At 38.1% G+C, this 14,708-nt stretch overlaps 1 long non-coding RNA gene across 1 annotated transcript; it reads left to right on the top strand.

The window, feature by feature from the left end:
* Positions 1-5,146: 5,146 nt before the first annotated feature.
* LOC139364103 (uncharacterized) lies at positions 5,147-14,016 on the top strand. The gene is made up of 2 exons (XR_011625380.1): positions 5,147-5,319; positions 13,776-14,016. It is a non-coding gene; the product is annotated as an uncharacterized lncRNA (long non-coding RNA).
* The last annotated feature ends 692 nt before the right edge of the window (positions 14,017-14,708 follow it).

The following is a 14,708-nucleotide window of genomic DNA, read 5'->3' on the forward strand; positions in this document are numbered from 1 at the left end:
AGAAATTTTTCATTGGCTCCTTCTCCAAATATCAATTAACACATTTTGAGAACACCCTGTTTTTGAAGTAATTTTATGAGTCTCAATGCAGATGTCTAAAAATTTTAGGCAGTTTCCAGAATTATATGGTTGTGCTGGAGATACACACACACACACACACACACACACACACACACACACAGAGAGATGATTGCTGACAATGAGTTTCTAAAGATCATATAATTTTTGGGTAAAATAGAATAACGTTCTGCTTCTGGTCTTCATAATAAAAGAGAAATCAGGACTAAGAAGTCAAGTGTTTATTATATAGGGTATTAATTTTTATTCTTTTATTTATTGATTTATCTTCTTTAGGTGTATGCAGAGATGAACGCACTAATTGTTCAAAATAAACAATTTGAATTCAAAGCAAAGTATATTTTTGGAATATCAATTATAACTTATTACAGAGAAATGACAATATAAAATGCCAACTTTCTAATTTATTTGTTTTACTTTTGTGACTCTCAGTCTTCTTTTTAGAACATAGTGTATATTTTAGGTAAGTCCAGACAGCAGCCAGCACTACATTTGGTTTAAAATCCAGGTTTATAATGACTTCATCTTTCAGCCAGCCAAAGGCTAGTACCTTGTGTCTGCCATCGTGCATATGCTCTCCTCAGCTCCCGACTGAGAAAACATGCCTGCAAGCACTTCCCTGCCTGAGATTATATTAAAAATCCATACCTGGGCTAGCAGCATGAGTTCAAGTTGATTATTGTTCTAGATCTGTGACTTCCCATTCATCCTCCTAAAGATATAAATGGTTGCTTTTCAATAGACCACATACATAGGAATGATTAGGAAGGCAAGATTTAGTAACAATAATATACATAGTACTCTAAAGGGATTGAATTGGAACACCCACATTAAACTCTCTTAAAATATGTGGAGCAGAACACACGAGAGAAAGCAAAAGAACAAGCGCACATCGCAGAGCTGCGAGTTGCATACTCTGTGCATACCAATACCGTTGCATCAACATTACTAAGGCTTCTGGGTAACGTTTGCCACATCATATTGTGATGTGCGTTTGTTTTTATATTTTACTCTAAAAGGCAAAATAACTCCATATGATGACAGAGGGAGCGCACACACAAAATTCCCTTTCAGAAATAATAAAAGTGGTTACAGGTAATTCAAATTGTGTACTGTTTTAAAAGGTACCTGCCTAACACTTTAAGTTGGCAAAGCATCTTGGAAGGCTGTTAAATCCATATTTACATTATTTGAATTGTGACCCTAGCCTAACATTTCCATGGTGGGAGACATCTTTCATTTAGCAGGCAGCAGCCTATTCAGCTTTTGAGAGCTTAATCGATAGATGGTTCAGGTTTTCTACTGAACAAAAATCTAAATGTCTACCCACAGGTTTTGGTAGCCAACATCAATATCCAACTGCTGTTTCACACAACATGGCTTCAAAGGCTGTGTAACTAACATCATGTCACTGCACCTATGTCTTTTTAAAGCCAGGTTCCTCTAGGGCCTCTCATTATAGCTCATATTTCAAGGTATCTTTCAGCAACAATGAATTGTATTAATCAAACTTACGTTTTTTGCGTGTGCTTCACTTTATTGCACTTCATAAATGATACATTTTTTCACAAATTGAAGGTTTGGGGCAATCTTGCATCAAGCAAGTCTACTCATTCTATTTTTCCAACAACATGCTCACCTGGTATCTCTATTTGACATTTTAGTAATTATCACAACATTTCACACTTTTTAGTTGTTGTTATTATTATTATTTTAAATATTTTAACTTTTATTTTAGGTTCATGGGAATATGCGCAGGTTTATTCTTTACGTAAATTCTCCACTCAGGGGTTTGATGTACAGATTATTTTGTCTCCTGAGTAGTAAGCATAGTACCCAACAATTTTTTTTTCCCTGAACCTCATCCTCTTCCCTCAAGCACACCCCAGTGTCTGTTGTGCTGCTCTTTCTGTCAATGTGTTCTCATTATTTAGCTCCCAGTGATAAGTGAAAATATGCAGTATCGCGTTTTCTGTTCCTGTGTTAGCTTGCTAAGGATAATGGCCTCCAAGCTCCATCCATGTTGCTGCAAAGGACAGATCTCATTCTTTTTCATGGCTGCATAGTAATTCATGGTGTATATATGTACCATACTTTCTTTTTCCAGTCTACCACTGATGGGAATTTAGGTTGAATCTTGGGTATCTATTACCTAAATTACATATAAAAGCAGAAAAGAAATATGACAAATAGAACATGAAAGTTAAACAGTATCTTTTCAGGTTCAGTGACATAAATATTCTTGTTATCTAAAGGTATAGACCCCAGTGTTTTATTTCCTATAGTGCTTTTATAGCAAAAAACTTTGCAGAATTAGATAGACCAGATTGAGTCCCCGGTCTTACATCCTTTTAGCTAGGTAAACTTGAGCTTTGGGATTTTCAGATTCAGATCTTGCAGGCAAATAAGATTTCTTTGATATTACTTGAGGATGACAATGTCTATTTTGCAGATTATTAGGGTAATGAGTTTATTTATGTGGACTATTTTGGGATATTTTAAAACTATGTACAGACCTAAAAAATTTCTCATAATCTTTGCAGAACCGGGAAGGCATACAGACATACAGACATAATACAACTGTAAGAGTTACAGTTTCTCATGCTTTTGTTTTTTAACTGCTCTGGCCACTGTTTTAGAAGGAATGGTGAGTATATGGAAAAATTCCTGAAAAAACGAAGTTTTAGAATATTAAATTATTACATATTTCATTCAGAATGTTTTAAAAGGTAAAACCAATGATTGAACGCAATTCATGGGATGATCCGGTCCATATTCGTCTACCATGATTTAACAATCTTTTGCTCATCTACTGAGGGGAAGGGGAAATGTAGAAATGTAAGATAAATGATCTGCAAAGAGATACACACCAGAGGTATGTGGGACTGTAACTGTGTAGGTCTGCAGGCAAACTGGGTGAAGGAGGAAGGTGGGGAAGAAAGGCATTTAAGATTTACTCTTTCTGTTTTCTTCTCAATTTTAAAGCCTGATGGAACATAAGTTTCTCTACAGTAAACCTTCAGTGAAAATCAGTTTCATATTGTGTTAATAATGACTTCATCAAGAGCATTGGAAGCTCTATCATATTTTGATGCTCAAAATAAAACATCGTTTTTATAGCTTAATCATCTCACACGGTCAATTAATGTCTCCCCTCCAGACTGACACTTTGAACATTATTATTAACACTGCTGTCCTGAAACCATCATCAGCTTGCAGTGCAGCCAATCCGGGCGAGGCGGAGGGCGCCTGTAGTCCCAGCTACTCGGGAGGCTGAGGCAGGAGAATGGCGGGAACCCGGGAGGCGGAGCTTGCAGTGAGCCGAGATCGCGCCATTGCACTCCAGCCTGGGCGACTAAGCGAGACTCTGTCTCAAAAAATAAAATAAAATAAAATAAAGCACAGTGTTCAGGTGCTGCCTGAGGGCAGGATTCAAAATTGTCATATCAATGCATAACCACATTTCATTTTTTGGAACAAGTTCCATTACTTAAAAATTGTGGTTTCATTTTCTTATTTTCATATCTAGATTTTAATATTATGTGCATGCCTATATAAGCATTACATATATTATTCAGTTATGTGTGAGTGTAACTCAAATTTCTTGTAATGTGTATGTGCAGTTTAATATAAGACAGATTATTGATTAGGAAATAGTTAACAATTAATAGTAGACATTGGCCAATCTCAATTACTAAACCAGAAAAAAAGTTTATTTAAATTTACTGACTGTTTTTTAGTCACTACACAAATCATTTAAAAGAGAATACCATAGATGAAATCTGCAGATCCACTAACTGGTTATCAGTTTATCAAGACTGATTGTGTCCACTGCCCTTCAGAAATCACATGGATTTGTGCATTATGCAGATCTTTTCTGGTCTTCTCCATCTTTTCCCATCCTAAACTAGAAGTAGAAGTCTATTGAATTTTTCTCTGATACTTCGTTTTGCGTTTAGTAGAAATACATACACACATTACCCTAGGCTACTCTGCAGTACATTAAAATGTCCTTTTGCTTTCCAGTAATTTCAAATATCTCAACTGAATTTCTCAGTTGAAAAATCAAAGTTTTAATTCTTATCCATCTTTCAACACAAAAAATGTTAATATTGAATTATAATTTGTTGCCAGCACTTTTGTTTGTTTTGTTTTGTTTTGAGCCGGAGTTTCACTGTGTTGACCAAGCTGGAATGCAGTGGCCAGATCTCGGCTCACTGAAACGTTCCAGGTTCAAGCGATTCTCCTGCCTTAACCTCCTCAGTAGCTGGGATTACAGGCAAGCACCACCACGCCCTGCTAATTTTTGTATTTGTAGTAGAGATGGGGTTTCACCATGTTGGCCAGTCTGGTCTCGAACTCCTGACCTCAAGTGATCCTCCCACCTCGGGCTTCCAAAGTGCTGGGGTTACAGGCGGAAGCCACCCCGTCTGTCCCAGCACCCTTGATAAATATATAAATCTTACTCTATTAATTGAACTAAGAACATCTTTATAATCCTCCAAATATCATTTATAATTATTAAACATTAAAACATATTTATTCTGCTTACCAAACTTTGCATCTCCTCAGAATGCCTAAATATTTTGCTATGTGAAGGTTTGAGTGGAAGTTTTGGACAACACATTTTGATGGCAAATGGTGAAATTTCCTGTTGAGAAATATGTTGATTACAAGAAATAAGAGAGACAGTAGATTTTCAAAACCTTTTAAAACTTTATTTTAGATGAATATTCAGAATTATTTTACTTATAGATTGCACTCTTCTAAGGCACTGACACATTTTGACAACTATGTGTTTTTGAAGCAAATTTTGACTGATTTAATAAATGACAGCACAGACCAAAATTTTAAAATTTGCAAAATTCTCAAGATTTCTCAATTGTGCAAAGTCCCATGCTTTATTTTAATATTGTATACTTATTCAATTTTTTTATTTTAATATTGTATACTTATTCTATACTTATTCTGTTTTTAAGGGGTGCTTTTTAACAGTTGACTTATTATCAAATAAACTTTCTATAATTTGACAGAACAACATAAACTCTTGTTTTGTCCTTTCTATCTAGAACATATATATGATGGTTGAGAGAGACACGTATTCTGATCATGAAGAAATAAATACAAGTTAAATATGACTAAGCAGAAAGATGGAAGGACCAGGAACAGTGATGATAACTTGGAGCCACTATGCAGGCTCTAAACTCCTCTACAATCAGCCTCCCTTGTGAGAAAAAATACGTAAGTCACTTTTAAAATAAATAGAAACATGAACACACTTCTTAGCTGGTTTAAATATTTTAAAAACAATGATGAATTAAACACAAAAATATGGGAAAATCTCATTCTTTACTTTAAATTTTGAAATTTTCTTTACAGATCATGAGTTACTTAATGCTCTTTCACTCCTGAGTTTACATTGTAAATTAAAGTTGTGTCGGCTTTAAAAAATAACCAATTAAAAAGAATGATCTAAATTTATACCTTAATTTTAACTAATGGTATGATCTCTTATTATTTACCTCAGATAAAGTCCAAATGTTTGTAGGTCTATAGTTCTGATTATATACAATGAAATATCTTTCTCATAAATGTAGAATAAGTAGACTATATTTAATGCATTTACTTTTTGAGGAAAAGGAAACCCTTAATAAAATAGCTTCAAATATTTAGTTTTAAAAAATGAGAAAACAAATACATTACAGGACTTTTGGATTTATTACCAACATGTGAAGACCTCTGAAGTTGTCATTCCTGGCCTTACAATAATAATAATAAAAAAGCTATACAAATTGAAAATCAATGACTTTTCTTGAGTCTATCAGAAAACTGAGAAAGCAGGGCAAACATCACCATAAAATTGAGAGAAACTGGCACACCAGGGAGTCATAGCCAAGATCTACTTCCCGAAGCAGAAGTGGCTAGAGCCATAACTTGTATGAACACTTCAGTAGTAATTTTAACTAATTTGTGGGGGCCTAGTATGGATTAGTGTGAGGGAATAAGCTCATGGGGACAGTTTTCTTACTTCAGATTTGCATGAATTTGGCATCCAGGAACCCACTGGGTCCTAATGGTAAAAAGTTGAGAAAAAAATATTTTTAAAACTGGCAGAGATAGAGGAATAGTAATCATAGTGACATACAAGAGCCTTCTTCAAAACAAAAACATACCTTTTAGGGAAAAGGATATTACCAGAGCCTTATTACACCCAGAAGAAGGGCATTGATTCATTTAACCTTTTTTTCTTCCCAGGGAGAAATTCTCCAATTCTTTATTTTATTTTATGTTAAGTTCAGGGGTACATATTCAGGATGTGCAGATTTGTTACATAAGTAAATGTGTGCCATGGTGAATTTGCTGCACCTACTAACCCATCACCTATATATTAAGCCTAGCACGCATTCGCTATTTTTCATGATACTCTCCCTCTCTCTGCCCCTGCTAACAGACCCCAGTGTGTGTTGTTCCTCTCCCTGTGTGTATGTGTTCTCATTGTTACACTCATGCTTATAAATGTGAACATGCATGTTCTACTTGTAAGTAGAACATGCAATGTTTGGTTTTCTGTTCTTGCGTTACTTTGCTAAGGATAATGGCTTTCAGCTCCATCCATGTCCCTGCAGAGGACTTCATCTCATTTCCTTTCATGGCTGCATAGTATTCCATGTTATATATGTACCACATTTTGTTTACCCAGTCTATCATTGATGGGCATTTTGGTTGATTTCATGTATTAGCTATTGTAAATAGTGCTGCAATGAACATACACACCCATGTATCTTTATAATAAAATGATTTATGTTCCCTTGGGTACATACCTAGTAATGGGATTGCTGGGTCAAATGATATTTCTGGTTCTAGGACTTCGAGCAATTGCCACAGTCTTCCACAATGGTTGAACTAATTTACATTCCTAACAATAGTGTAAAAGCATTCCTATTTGTCGGCAACCTCAACAGCATCAGTTATTTCTTGACTTTTTAATAATTGCCATTCTGACTAGTGTGAGATGGTATCTCATTGTGGATTTGATTTGCATTTCTCCAATGATTAGTGATGTTGAACTTTGTTTTTTTTGCATGTTTGTTGGCCATATAAATGTCTTCTTTTGAGAAGCACCTGTTCATGTCCTTTGCCCACTTTTTAATATAGTTTTTTTTCCTTGTAAATTTGTTTAAGTTCCTTATAAATTCTGGATATTAGACCTTTGTCAGATGGATAGATAGCAAATTTTTTCTCCCATTCTGTAGCTTCTCTGTTCACTCTGATGATAGTTTCTTTTGCCAAGCAGAACTCTTTAGTTTAATTAGACCCCATTTGTTAATTTTTGCTTTTGTTGCTATTGTTTTTGGCATTTTTGTCATGAAATCTTTGTCTCTGCCTATGTCCTGAATGGTATTGCCTAGATTTTCTTCTAGGATTTTTATTGTTTTGGATTTTACATTTAAGTCTTTAACCTATCTTGAGCTAATTTATAAAGTGTAAGGAAGGGGGTCCAGTTTCAATTTTCTGCATATGGCTAACCAGTTCTTCCAGACCATTAATTAAATAGAAAATCCTTTTCCCATTGCTTGTTTTTGTCAGGTTTGTTGAAGATCAGATGGTTGTAGCTGTGTGGTCTTATTTCTGAGTTCTCGATTCTGCTCTATTGGTCTATGTGTCTGTTTTTGTACCACCACCCATGCTGTTTTGTTTACATGCTGGTCTGGTAGCCTTGTAGTGTAATTTGAAGTCAGGTAGCATGATCCCTCCAGCTTTGCTATTTTTGCTTAATGTTGTCTCTGCTATACAGACTCTTTTTTGTCCATATGAATTTTAAAACAGATTATTCTAATTCTGTGAATAATGTCAATGGTAGTATAAGGGGAATAGCATTGAATCTATAAATTACTTTGAGTAGTATGGCCATTTAAATCATATTGATTCTTTCTATCACTTCCCTTCTTAGCTGTATTCCTAGGTATTTTATTCTCTTTGTAACAACTGTGGAATCTGAGTTCATTCATGATTTGGCTCTCTGCTTGTTGTTAGTGTGCAGGAATCCTTGTGATTTTTGCACATTGATTTTGTATCCTGAGATTTTGCTGAAGTTGTTTAGCAGCTTAAAAAGCTTTTGAGCTGAGACAATGGGGTTTTCTAGATAAAGGATCATGTCATCTGCAGAGACAATCTGGCTTCCTCTCTTCCTATTTGAATACCATTTGTTTCTTTCTCTTGCTCGATTGGCCTGGCCAGAACTTCCAATACTATGTTGAATAGGGGTGGTGAGAGAGGGCATCCTTGCCATGGGCCTCTTTTCAATGAAAATGCTTACAGCTTTTTCCCATTCAGTATGATATTGGTTGTTGGTTTGTCATAAACGGCTCTTAATGTTTTGAGGTATGGTCCTTTAATACCTAGCTTATTGAGAGTTTTTAACATGAAGGGATGTTGAATTTTAACATGAAGTTTTGTTGAAAGGCCTTTTCTGCATCTATTGAGATGATTATGAGGTTTTTATCTTTAGTTCTGTTAATGCGATGGATTACGTTTATTGATTTGCGTATGTTGAACCAGCCTTGTATCCCGGGGATGAAGCCAACTTGATTGTGGTGGATAAGCTTTTGGATGTGCTGCTGGATTTGGTTTGCCAGTATTTTATTGAGCATTTTTGCATTGATGTTCATCAGGGATATTGGCCTGAAGTTTCCTTGTTTTGTTGTATCTCTGCCAGGCTTTGGTATCAGGATGATGCTGGCCTCATAAAATGAAGTAGGGAGGAGTCTCTCCTCTTCAATCATTTGGAATAGTTTCAGAAGAAATAGTATTGACTCCTCTTTGTACATCTGGTAGAATTCTACCATAATTCCATCTGGTCCTTGTCTTTCATTGGTTGATAGGCTATATATTACTGCCTTAATTTCAGAACTTGTTATTGGTCTATTCAGGGATTCAGTTTCTTCCTGGTTCAATCTTAGGAGGATTTATGTGTCCAGGAATTTATCCATTTCTTCTAGATTTTCTAGTTTATTTGCATAGAGGTGTTTATAGTATTGTCTGATGGTTGTTTGTATTTCTGTAAAGTCAGAGTTGATATGCCCTTTGTCATTTTTTATTGTGTCTATTTGATCTTCTCTGTTTTCTTATTAGTCTAGCTAAAGGTCTATTTTGTTAATTAAAAAAAAAAAAAAAAAAAAAAAAACAGCTCCTGGATTTGTTGATTTTTTGAAGGGTTTTTCCTGTCTCTATCTCCTTCAGTTTTGCTCTGATCTTCCTTATTTCTTGCCTTCAGCTAGCTTTGGGGTTTGTTTGTTTTTGGTTCTCTAGTTCTTTAAATTGTGATGTCAGGATGTCGATTTGAAATATTTCTAGCTTTCTGATGTGGACATTTAGTGCTATACATTTCCCTCAATGCTGTTTTAGCTGTATCCCAGAGATTCTGGGACATTGTCTCTTTGTTCTCATTAGTTTCAAATAACTTATTGATTTCTGCCTTAATTTCATTTTTTACCCAGGAGTCATTCAGAAGCAGGTTGATACATTTCCATGTAGTTGTGCAATTTTGAGTGAGTTTCTTAATCTTGAGTTCTAATTTGATTGTACTGTGGTCTGAGAGACTGTCATGATTTTAGTTATTTTGCATTTGCTGAGAAGTGTTTTGCTTCCAATTATGTGATCGATTTTAGAGTAAGTGCCATGTAGCTCCAAGATCAATGTATATTCTGTTGTTCTTGAATGGAGAGTTCTGTAGATATTTATCAGGTTCACTTGATCTAGAGCTGAGTTTGAGTCCTGAATATCCTTGTTAATTTTCTCTCTTGATAATTTGTCTCATATTGACAGTGGGGTGTTAAAGTCTCCCACTATTATTATGTGAGAGTCTAAGTCTCTTTGTAGGTCTCTAAGAACTTGTTTTATGAATGTGGGTCCTCTAGAATTGGGTGCATGCGTATTTAGGGTAGTTACCTCTTCTTGATGAATTGAACACTTCACCATTATGTAATTCCCTTCTTTATCTTTTTTTCATCTTTGTTGGTTTAAAGCCTGTTTTCTCAGAAACTAGAATTTCAACCCTACCTTTTTCTGCTTTCCATTGTTGGAACCGAACTGTCGATTCCCCCCTGGGCAGGGGTCGCCGCGAAGGATCACCGACACGAGATTCACAGCAGAGAGTTATTTATTACTAGCGTGCTAGGGTCCCAAGCTCTAAGTTGGCCCTGGGACCCCGACTGCTTGTTACAGGCTGTTTATATAGGCAAACACAAGTTCAAACACAGCTTATGGCGCGAAATTCAAACAAAGCTTAAGGCGCAAAATGATTGGGTCTAGCTATGGCCTGAGCAAGGTGTCTTATGCTAATTGGTTAGAGCAGGACCTTATGAGGTTTTTATCCTGGAGTTGTTGATTCCGGGAACTTCGAGGCAGGGTGGGACCCCCGGAATTGGCAGGGTGGGACCCCATGAGGTTGTTTCCCGGAATTGGCAGGGTGGGACCCTATCAGGGTGGGTCCTTATCGAGGCAGGGTGGGACCCTATCCAGAGCCACCTGGTGTTAATTTTTTTCTATATGAGGCCTAGTTTCTAAGTTTTATGAGGCCTAGTTTCACCATTTGCTTGGTAAATTTTCCTGCATCTCTTTATTTTGAGCCTATGTGTGTCTTTGCATTTGAGATGGTTCGTTTGAATACAGCACACTGGTGGGTCTTGTCTCTTTATCCAGTTTGCCGGTCTGTGTCTTTTAATTGGGATATTCAGTCCATTTACATTTAAGGTTAATATTGTTATTTGTGAATTTGGTCCTATCATTATAATGCTATCTGGTTATTTTGCAGACTTGTTATTGTTGTTGCTTCATAGTATCATTGGCCTATGTGTTTCACTGTGTTTTTGTAGTGGCTGGTAATGGTTTTCCCTTTCCATATTCAGTACTTCCTTCAGGAGCTCTTGCAAGGCAGGCTTGGTTGTGCTGAACTCCCTCAGTATTTGCTTGTCTGAAAAGGATTTTATTTCTCCTTTGCTTATGAAGCTTAGTTTGGCCAGATATAAAATTCTGAGCTGGAAATTCTTTTATTTAAGATTATTGAATATTAGCCCCCAATTCTTCTGGCTTATAGGGTTTCTGCTGAGGAGTCCACTGTTATTCTGATGGACTTCCCTTTGTAGGTGACCTGGCCCTTAACAATTTTCCTTCATTTTGACCTTGGAGGTACTGATGATTATGTGTTTGGGGTTGATCTTCTCATGGAGTATATTACTGAAGTCGTCTGAATTTCCCGAATTTGAATGTTGGCCTGTCTTGCTGGGTTGGGGAAATTCTCCTGAATGATTTCCTGAAGTATGTTTTCCAACTTGGTTTTGTTATCCATATTTCTTTCAGGTACGTCAATCAGTTGTAGGTTCAGTCTTTTTACATAATTCCATAGTTCTCTGATGTTTTTTTCATTCCTTTTCATTTTTTTTTTCTCTAATCTTATCTGCCTTTCTTATTTCAGCAAGATAATTTTTGAGCTCTGTGATTCTTTCCTCTGCTTGGCCTATTTGGTTATTTATACTTGTGGTTGCATTGTGAAGTTCTCATGTTGTGTTTTTCAGGTCCATCAGGTCATTTATGTTCCTCTGTAAACTGGTTATTCTGGTTAACAGCTTCTATAATGTTTTCATGGTTATTAGTTTCTTTGCATTGTTTTAGAACATACTTTAGCTCAGCAAAATTTGTTATTACCCACCTTCTGAAGCCTACTTCTGTCAGTTCATCCACCTCAAGCCTCCACCCAGTTCTGTGCCCTTGCTGGAGAGGCGTTGCAATCATTTGGAGAAGAGGCATTCTGGCTTTTTGAGTTTTCAGCATTTTTGCATTGATTCTTGCTCATCTTTGTGAGTTTATCTATCTTCAAGCTTTGAGGCTGCTGACCTTTGGAAGGGGTTTTTGTGGGGTCATTTGTAGATGTTGTTTTTGTTGTTGTTGTTTTCTGTTTGTTTGTTTTTCTTTTAACAGTCAGACCCTCTTCCTTAGGGTTGCTGCAGTTTGCTGGGGGTCCACTCCAGACCTTATTCACTTGGTCCCTCCCCCACCTGGAGTTGTCACCAGTGAAGGCTGCAGAACAGCAACGATGGCTGCCTACTCCTTCGTCTGAGAGTTCCATCCCAGAGGGGCACTGACGTGATGCCAGCAGGAACGCTCCTGTATAAGGCGCCTGGAGACCCTGTTGGGGATCTCAATCAGTTAAGGAGTATGTACAGGATCAGGGACCACTTAACAAAGCACTCTGGCTGCCTCTTGGCAGAGAGAGTGCACTGCACTGGAGGGAATTTCCCTTGTCCAGACTATCAAGACCATTCAGAGCCAGCAGGCAGGAAAAACTCAGTCTGCTGAACCGCAGAGACTGTGGCTGCCCCTCCCCACAGGAGTTCTGCCCAGGAAGATCAGAGCTCTGTCCATAAACCTCTGTCTGGAGTTGGTGAAATTCCCACAGCAGGGGCCCCACCCCATGAGTAGGGATGGATCAAGGTTCCACCTAAAAAAGCAGTCTGACCACGATCTGCCACAGATGCTGTGCTCCTGACGTAAACCTCCCTTGTCTCCCCAGCACCACCAGTGGAAAAGAGCCAACTGGAGCCACAGTGATGGCAACCATCCCTTCCCCTAGGAACTCAGTCATCTTAGACAGTCTCCAGCCTGCTGCCACTGACCACATCCTGAGCAGTGATGAAAATCTGCACAGCTCTGTGCTTGGCACCCAAGGCTTTGGTGGTGTGGGCTCACAAGGGGGTCTCCTGATCTGTGGGTTGCACAGATCCATGGAAAAAGCATGATTTCTCAGGAAAGGTGGCATACTCACTCACTGCCTCCCTTGACTGGGGGTGGGAGTGCCCCTTGCCCCGTGCAGCTCCCAAGTGAGGCATGGATCCACCCTGCTTTTCCTTGCTCTCTGTGGTTCATGCCAATCACCTTGTCAGTCCCAGTGAGAGAGTCTGGATACCTCAGATGAAGGTGCAGAATTCACTCGCCGTTTTGTTCTTCTAGGTGGGAGTCACAGACCACAGCTGCTTCTAATTGGCCATCTTGGCACCTCCTCATTTAGCCTTCTTTTCTCATCTAAGGGGGATGAAGGATGAAACTGTCCCAAAGAAAATATTATAAACCAATTAAGGGAGAAAATAAAATTCAACTAGTCTTGCAAAATAATTTGTGGCAATCATGAAATCCACTTCCCGCCGGGCGCGGTGGCTCAAGCCTGTAATCCCAGCACTTTGGGAGGCCGAGACGGGCGGATCACGAGGTCAGGAGATCGAGACCATCCTGGCTAACACGGTGAAACCCCGTCTCTACTAAAAAATACAAAAAAAAAAAAAACTAGCCGGGCGAGGTGGCGGGCACCTGTAGTCCCGGCTACTCGGGAGGCTGAGGCAGGAGAATGGCGGGAACCCGGGAGGCGGAGCTTGCAGTGAGCTGAGATCCGGCCACAGCACTCCAGCCTGGGTGACAGAGCGAGACTCCGTCTCAAAAAAAAAAAAAAAAAAAAGAAATCCACTTCCCAATTTGGCCCACTTCCTTGTAGCTAGTTGCTGCTTACTCCCCCAGGATAGTGTAGCCCTTGTCACAAGACTGTGTTCCTTTTCTTTTCTATAGATAAAATCGAAGGCATGTGAGATGATATGCTTTCTGTTTGAGTTTCTCCTTTATGTTAGGCATACTGATAAAACTGTTGATGCCAGTTGGTCTGAAGGGCCCAGCAAGGAGCCGGCTCACGGAAGAATGCAGTTTTCACATCGTGATGACTTAATCTTCCTTGACCTGACCAGTCAACAACCCCAATTCTCCAGACCCCGGCCCACCACAATCTCCTTAACAACCCTTGCCCAGAACCCCGCAAGCAGACAGATTTGAAGCTTGAGGATTCTTTCCATCTTTTTGCCCACTGGCCTTGTGATTATTAAACCCTTTTTCTGCTGCAAATTACGATGTCTCAGTGTATTGGTCTATTTCTGCTCAGTGGGCCTACGAATCTGGCAGTCCTGTAATAGGGACAAAAGATAAACTACTGGCAAAACAGTTGTAAAAGTCATAACCTAAGACATAGGCCCACTGAAAGACTGATATTCAATCAGAACACTATAGAACATATTTTTCTAACTTATAGTATAAAATTTAAACCAACATGACTCCAATATAAGGGGATAGACAAAAGAGCTACAAGAAACAGACACTGTTTGAAGATGAGTACTTAAGGAAACCCAAAGTTAACGGAGGAGACAAAAACAAGGACACTAGAGGAATTTGAAATCTTCAGAAACTTGAGCTGTAACAAATATTAAATGGAGTCCAACTCCAAGACAGATTACCATATATCCTCAGTTTAACTTTATCTCAGTATCAGTTTATCTCAGCATCAATTTATCTCAGTATCTATTATTAATACAACATGTCTGGCTCTCAGCAATGGCAAAAAAATTATAAAACATGGTAAAAGGCAAGGAAAAAAATCACAATCTGAAGAGAGAGGATGATCATCAGAACAAGACTCAGTGATGATGATGCATATTTTGGAAATAGCAATCAAGAAATTTTACATAGCTGTAATTAAGATGTTAAGGACACTAGTGGAAAATGTAGAAAATATTCAGGAAAAGAGTATTAGTGTAAGCAGA

Source organism: Macaca nemestrina, chromosome 7 (genome assembly GCF_043159975.1).
Source record: "Macaca nemestrina isolate mMacNem1 chromosome 7, mMacNem.hap1, whole genome shotgun sequence".
Classification (NCBI taxonomy): Eukaryota; Metazoa; Chordata; class Mammalia; order Primates; family Cercopithecidae; genus Macaca; species Macaca nemestrina.